This window comes from Octopus sinensis, linkage group LG17 (genome assembly GCF_006345805.1).
Source record: "Octopus sinensis linkage group LG17, ASM634580v1, whole genome shotgun sequence".
NCBI classification, from domain to species: domain Eukaryota; kingdom Metazoa; phylum Mollusca; class Cephalopoda; order Octopoda; family Octopodidae; genus Octopus; species Octopus sinensis.
The window spans coordinates 19002557-19011315 of record NC_043013.1 but is presented as its reverse complement, the minus strand read 5'-3'; positions in this window follow the sequence as shown (position 1 = coordinate 19011315).

Genomic DNA, 8759 nt, shown 5'->3' with positions numbered 1-8759 from the left:
GACTTGCACAGCCGATTAGGGTATTTTCCATGCAGGAGTTTACCTTTCCAGTTGTCTTCGATATTATTCATGCAAGCCTTCTTTGCTTTTTGTTTAATGCTTTTTGCATCAATGATAGGTTTGTCACTATTTGGATCTCTTTGGTCTTTCTGATTGTTAATTTCTAAATCATGAGAAGCAATGATAGGTCTGTCAGTATATGTGTGTCTTTGATCATTCTTATTTTTAACTTATAGGTCAAGAGACTTTTTAAATTTCTAAGTTTCATGACTGACGCTTGCGTGGAATCTTCATACTTCAGTGCAGTTCTTAAAGTACGTTTTAAGACCTATTATTGCTGTTTTGAAGGATTGTTCGAGCTGTGTCAGGCCTCTTTCATCTATTTTCCTTGGGAGATAAATTCTGTCTACATCTGATTTTGCAAGGTGCATTCAGTACCTTGTAAGGATTTTACGGATCTTTCTATCAATATTCTGCATGTCAGTGAGACTCCACCTAATGATACCAAAGCTATATGTGGTTACTGGTATGGCCAAATAATTGATCGCATTAATTCTGTTAGCAGCATTTAATTCTGAGTTTGGGATCATTCTTACTCTTCGGTAGTATTCCTTGCGGATTTTCTTTCATTTTAGAGTGCTGGATACCATCAACTTCATTGGTCCCCAGATATTTGTATACTTCGGATTGGTTTAAGTTTCAAATTGCTGTGATAGTATCAAGTTCTTTACTTTTTGTCTTTATGAACTTCCCTGCCTTGAATGTAGCCTTTACACATTTCTCAAGTCCGAATTCCATACCTGTATCAGAGCTGAATTCCATGACAATATTCAGGTCTTCTAATTCTTTGTCGCTCTTGGATTATTTGCCGGTTTATCCTTTCCATCCATGCAGGCTGTTTGTGTACATTGCACTTGTTTTTGTCTATCGCTAATTTTAATACCGCATTTCTGATTTGCAACATAAACAGCTGAGTTATTGTAGGTCACTTTTCATGTGGTTGGTATCTCTGGGTTTAGTGTTGAATAATAATAATCATGCGTAACTTCGATTTATTCCTCCTTAGTCCATTTCCGTCTTGTATTTCTATTTCTTTGAGATAGGTTTGGTAGTTGATCCTGAGCGTCAGTTTCTGGAATATCTCTGATTTGATTTGCAGATCAACTGGTTCTTGAGGAGGTTGGTCCTGATTTAAAGACTTTTCGAACTCAGTGTTAGAACTTAAGGTCACTGGTGAACGCGTTCTTCGAACGACACGGGTTCTAGGGTGTATTTCCATGGTTGATATCCAGGACTGTGCTATAAGCGCACAGATTTAACAAGTTGTCTGGTGCCTTGGGTAAGGTTCAGAGGTCCCAGGCATCATCATTTTCCCTGGGGGAAAAAAATTTTTTTGAGAAGTTTTAAATTAGTTCATATCATGACTTGCCGCCTGGAAGGTGTCAAAAAGAGGCAGATATAGAATTGACAGTCAGAGGGAGACAGAGACAGAGAAACGAAAGACAGAACCGTCATTTAGTTTCCAACTACCATTACTTCCGTACTGTTTCCAGGATGGTGCAATCCCAACTGGGCATGTAGTTTGTCTTTGTGAATGATACGGAGACATAAATAAACTCATTGAGTTACAAACACAACTGAATATTATGTTAACTTTGAAATGGCATGCTTCCTCCTTGTTCAGCAATGCAGACGCACCAAGTATCCATGTTTTCTATGTATGTGAGAGAGCAGTACTCGAGAGAAGCATTGGGTAGAAAAAAATTGGCCTCCAAGATCTAACTGCAAATCTGGTGATCTCAACATTCTACAAGATCCGCTTGTTGACAAAAAGAAAATTTTATTCCTACTTCTGCAATAAAGGTCATGGAGAAGCGCTATCAGGGTAGACAAGGCGGCGAGCTGGCAGAAACTTTAGCACGCCGGGCGAAATGCTTAGCAGTAACTCGTCTGCCGTTACGTTCTGAGTTCAAATTCCGTCGAAGTCGACTTTGCCTTTCATCTTTTCGGGGTCGATAAATTAAGTACCAGTTACGCACTGGGGTCGATATAATCGACTTAATCCCTTTGTCTGTCCTCGTTTGCCCCCTCTGTGTTTAGCCCCTTGTGGGTAGTAAAGAAATAGGTATCTTGTCTACCGTTACGTTCTGAGTTCCAATTCCGCCCAGGTCGTTTTTGCCTTTCATCCTTTCGGGGTCTTTAAATTAAGTACCAGTTACACACTGGGGTCGATATAATCGACTTAATCCGTTTGCCTGTCCTTGTTTGTCCCCTCTGTGTTTAGTCCCTTGTGGGCTGTGAAGAAATAGGTATCAGGGTAGATGAGATGTAAATATTATGGCTGACTGTTGCTGGAACATAAAGCAAAAATATCCAAAGATTGAACACTCCAGAACTAGCTATAAGCGTAGATTTCTATCATAACTACTTGCACACAATTTGACTCACAATAACAATATCCTTTGTGTGAACAAAATATATTTGCACAGTCATTACAGTCAAGCAAAGTTTTATTATTTTCTATCGTATGTAAAATTTTAAAACGCTCTATAAAACGAGGACAAAATTTTTAGGAGCGGTGTCTTTATGGTTTTTGAGAAAACAGTCTGACGTGAAATGAAAAAAAAAACGGGTCATTTTTAATTCAGAGGTCAATAAATAATCAAAAACAAGCGTTAAGTGAAACGCGGCTAAAATTGTGTTCCTCAGGGTTATTTATTTAAGAAATGTATTTCGCTTCTTTGCTGGTTGGGTTTATACATACATGCATATATATATATATAATATATATATATATATAATATATATATTATATATATATATATATATATATATATATATATATTATATATATATATATATATATCTATATATATATATATATATATATATATATATATATATATATATGTGTGGTGTGTGTGTGTGTGTGTGGTGTGTGTGTGTATGTATGTTTATGTCAGGTCACTTTCGAGTGCTACTGGTAACATGTAACCCAGTACAACCTATTGCATGGTCGGGTCGTCGGCGACTAAACCGGCAACTCCACCAAGCTTGCTTGGTGAGGAGGGTGTTTATTGGACACCCTACGGGATGAAAAGCAAAACCCGTCAAAGGGCGGAGGAACTCTTGAGAGTCAACGGCCTTCCAATAAATGTCTTAAGGATGTATCATGCGCGGGGACATAGAAATAACTGAACTGAATACTCGATCGCGCAGTTAAACCATTGGGAGTGAAGGACTCCTAGCTTTTGTTAGGACATCCTTCTATGAGAAGGTAACTCAAGTAACTGGGATAACTCCGATATAAAACCTGCGGCTCAGTGGTTACCGATGATGTTGACATGTTCTTCTTTTCGGATTATGGCTGCTGTTGCTTAGTGAGAGGGATTGAGAGGGAAGTGCACAGCCTTTCCTCACTTTGAAAAAAATCTTGCACAGGCATTGCACGATAACAATATTGATTAAGCTTCGTGCAATGGTCATACTCGATACCGAGGGGGCAGCCACCATGTATGTATGTATACATATATATATTTATAAGTATATATTTACTACTAAGCACACAGTTTTAATTTCCATCAACACCTCTTTCCTGTGGTTATTATTGTATTATTTTCACCTCCAACTCCATACTGCTTATAATTATATTGCCGCATGAAAGTCTTACAATAAATAGTCCGGTCTCACTGATTGGTCATCTTCCTTTCTCTCTCTCTCTCCCTCTCTCTCTCTCCCTCTCTCTCTCTCTCTATCTCTCTGCTTCTTCATACACACTTATATATAGACATCTACACACGCATATATACATACATATACACACACACAAACACACACACACACACACATATATATATATGTATATATAGACATATATACGTACTAACAAACACACACACATACACACGCGCGCGCACACATTGTAAACTCTCAATTGTGCAAATTGTTAATCATGCTCTACTTAACGTATACCTGTATTTATGCATGTTAATAGAGACATGGAAAAGCGACCAAAAATTGATTATCAACCAAATCGACGAAAGCACACACGTCGCCCGGTCTGAGATTCGAACCCGCGATCCCTCGACCGCGAGTCCGCTGTTCTAACCACTAGGCCACGTTCCTCCACGGCGTGCTTGCGTATGTATGTGTATAAGTATATTGCATGTGTGTGTGTGCATGCGTGTGTGTGTGTGTGTGTGTGTGTGTGTGTGTGTGTGTGTGTGTGTGTGTGTGTGTGTGTGTGTGCGTGCATTCATATAAATGATTATGAATGTTTTTCGTCCACTCGATTTGAAGCATAGTCACTTTCTCTTTGCAGTTTCCCTTAACAGTTTTGATAGCCTTTCTGTCAAGAGCCCTTAAATGACTACCTAACCCTATCGGTACTTAGATTTTGTGGCAAAAGGTGCTCAGAAGTTTGTACGTACTCGTATACATTTTTTTCGAAAATGGAGACCCAGGCCGGCGGTAGATATTCACATTTGGACATAGAGGGCAGTAGAAACATCACGTGTTGATGATCTTCTGACATGTGACCTATCATAGATGAAAATACCAGCTTCTGACTATGAATTGCGACCAATGAGAGCACAGGTCTTTCTTCAATGGAAAGACTGTGTTCTCAGAGCCTTGTACAACAGCATCTACTCGGTGATCAGAGTGGATAATCACCTATCGGAACCATTCGCATCAAATGCTTGTTCTGCCAAGGATGTCCTCTTTCATCTCTTCTGTATGTATTGAGTGTTGAATCACTACTACCGAAATTAGAGACGGTGGGGAGCACAGCGCGTGAACTAGCATGTGAACGGTCTCAGATGGCATATGCAAATGAACTGATCGGTGATGCTATAAGAAACTACGAGGCAGTGACGGGAGCAAAAGGTTAGACAATGTGCTTGCAGTCTGACACTTGCAAAGACAAGTCATTACCGTCCAACAGCACTGAGCAGAACTGGATGAAACAGAGACTGGTTTAAGAATACAATGTCTAATCTCACTCACAAATGGATTAAGATGAAAGCGATCCCTGAAAGGACATGCAAATGTTACAAACTTCCATATCACCTCAATGATCCATTACTGCCCGACTATCGTAACTTGTTCTTCTGCTTTTTTTATGGAAGGATGCGTCCCATTTGTGGTCAATACCCACTGTGTATGATGATGTGTAGGCATGCTCTGAATCTGTAGCATCTAGAGCGTGATCACATTCGGTCGCCGTTCGTCAGGAGCGTCCTTCCCCAAATTGGTTTCTTTCACATAGCTGTAGTGCGTATTCAAAAGCCGAGGGAGGGCACACGACATCTGAAATATCAAGTAAAACGACGACGACGTTCTTTGAGAAACCATTGACTGGAATGTTCTGGAAGACATTCAGGCCACGAACATCGAAAGAAAGTGCATTCCAGAAGTCTTGAAACGTTTTCTAAGAGAGACATTTATTATCTTCAAAGAAGTACAAAACTTTAATTTCAATCAAGGTAGGATCCTCTCACCTCATTAGACTTATCGTAGCGCTCCCGCCACTTCTTGAAGACCTTGTGGAATCCTCCAAAGTAATGTTGCCCAGGACCATCGTTACATCTTTTATCTTCTGCATGTCTTCAAAACAACTGCCTCTTAGTTCTCCTACAGCTTGGGGAACAACCAAAAGTCACAGATCACAAAATCTGAACCGTAGGAAGGATGAACGATAGTTCTGATACCCATCATTGTCAAGTAGTTATATACCAGAATGGATCCATCGACTGGTGCATTGTTCTGGTGCAGCTGCCACCGATCCGAGAGGAAGAGTTCTTGCTTTTTTCTACGTAATCTTTTCTTGAACTCTCTCAAAATCGCCACAAAGTACTCTTTGTTGACTGTCTGGAGAGAGAGAGCCCAAATGATGTAAATAATGGCTTTGCTGCCGTAAAGGAGGATCATCACGAACTTCTTCTTGAACCTTCGCCCGGCGTTCTAAGGTCTGAGGTAGCCAAGACGCTTCCATTAGGCATCTGTTTCTTGGACTCTGGATCATAATTGCAGATCCAATCTTCGTCACAGGTTACCAGAACCCCAAGTACTCATTAATTGGAGGCAAAGAGCTCAACCATCTCCCATTTTGCACATGTTAAGACTTTTATTAATAATTCTATGTACACTTTTATACTAAATTTAAACTGCATGCTTATTGTTTTTCTAAACACGCGACAGTCTTCATTCAGAAAATCGAGATGTTTTGATTACCCTTTCCTTTTCACACCTCTCATGGTCTCTCACTTTCTCTCTATCGTCCTTGAACTTCTTGTGACATCAAAAAATAGAATGTCGGCTCATACAAGTTAATCCATAAGAAGTCTGGAGCATTTAATCAGCTTCTGTATCGCTTTTGCCCACTTTAAGTCAAACCTTTATTGCATTGGCTAGTTTCCAAAATGCCTTCACGTCCCGACTGCATTGTTGAAACTCGTCTCCTTCAATCTAGAATTAAAAAGTTGACAGGCCAGCTTATTAGATAGAAAGTAGTGATACACTAATATTACAATAATCTAGGACAGTTATAACTGCATCTCTTAAAATTTAGGCCTCAAAATTTCTAAAATGTACCTCGTATATATGCCACAGATACCTGGTCTCACAGTGTTACAGGCGAGCATTGCCGGTTCGCAATAAGCTCTACTGGCATAAAAGTTTTGTCAACCGGACATGTCCGTGGTTCACAGAGTGACAAAACCGCTCTGCACTCACTTTGTCAGTGTATGAAGATTTGTTGAACAGCTTCTCTCTTATGTTAATGACTTGTAGAGACACGGTGTTTCGTTATGCAACCATAATATACTATAAAGTATATTAAACGTTTTTATAAGTCAATATCGTGTTCTGTACCATGTTTATACGGTCTTCTCTTATGTAAGATGAATCTAGATATCAGCTGAGTTTATCGTTTCGCCGTTCTTCTTTAGTCTAGAAAAAAGGGCATTCTTTTTATCTATCTGGTGGTTTTGGCGAAAGAGGTATAGTGGACGAGAATGGCTGGTATAGCGGAGAGGTATGGCTGACGAGAGTCACCTTTGCTTTTAGCCAAGACCCACCACCACCACCACCAGCTCCACAGCAGCCAGTGGTGTTTCTTTATGTCCCCCGTAACATAGCGGTTCGGAGAAATATTAATAGAATATGAACCAGGCTTTAAAATAAGTACTAAAGTCAATTTATGTCACTAAATTCTTCAAAACAGTGCTCCATCTTGGCCACAATCCTATAGCTGAAACAAGTAAAAGATAAAAGATATGCGTAGATATGTATGTATAAACATATGTATGTATATATATATATATATATTATATATATATATATATATATAATATATATAATATATAGATAGATAGATAGATAGATAGATAGATAGATAGATAGATAGATAGATAGATAGATAGATAGATAGATAGAGGCGTAGCACTGGCTGTGTGGTAAGTAGCTTGCTTACCAGCCACATGGTTTCAGGTTCAGTCCCACTGCTTGACACCTTGGGCAAGTGTCTTCTACTATAGCCTCGGGCCGACCAAAGCCTTGTGAGTGGATTTGGCAGGAGGAAACTGAAAAGAACCCGTCGTATATATGTATGTATATATATATATATATATGTGTGTGTGTGTGTATGTGTGTGTGTGTGTGTGTGTGTGTGCGTGTGTTTATATATATATATATATATATGTATGTATGTGTGTGTATATGTTTGTGTGTCTGTGTTTGTCCTCCCAAAATCGCTTAACAACCGATGCTGGTGTGTTTACGTCTCCGTAACTTAGCGCTTCGGCAAAAGAGACCGATAGAATAGGTACTAGGCTTACAAAGAATAAGTCCTGGAGTCGATTTGCTCGACTAAAGGCGGTGCTCCAGCATGGCTGCAGTCAAATGACTGAAACAAATTAAAAGAATAAAAGAATAGACCCGATATAAGGATTTGAGAAAGAGATGAGTAACAGTGTACAATTGTGAAAATCAGCGTATGTTAACGTAAAGCTGAGATCAGTGAAAAAGAGAACACCTATGCTGAACTATTGAGAAATGTGCAGTTACTCTATCCAGATTACAAGTACAAGTTTATACGTGTAATTTTTGGGGCACTGAGATTCGTAACAGACTGCTAAATACCAATCTTGAGAAACTGGGCTTCTGAAGACTACAGATTCGATCCATCATTCGAAGTGTAAAAATCTGTAAAACTTTCTGTTCGACTAGCTTCACCGCTCATTTCAAATCACATCTTTGGTGACTTAACTTGGGATTCGCGTGCGACAATGTAACGTTCATATAATTAGGATATCTTCGACCTGATGAGTAGCTTGCTGAATACCCCTAATTGAGTAAATATGGCATCAAAGGATCTGCTCGTTACGAAGCATATGTAACCTTGATTTTACCAGTTCCACTCACCCAATTTGGATTTTTATTTGCATTCATAGCAACTCTAGTTGCTAACTAAGGGTTATAGATATTTTTTTTATGCTTATCAAACTTCGATATGGGAAAAGCTTACAACATTCGACGTCAATATTTTGCTGTTGTTCCTGTACGTTGCTTTTTATAACTACCAAAGCCTGTCGAAGCTTACAAAGTTTGTACTTTTAGATCCTTGGATATTCCAACAATTGTCTATCTATCTATCTATCTATCTATCTATCTATCTATCTATCTATCTATCTATCTATCTATCTATCTACCTGTCTGTCTATCTGTCTGTCTATCTATCTATCTATCTATCTATCTAT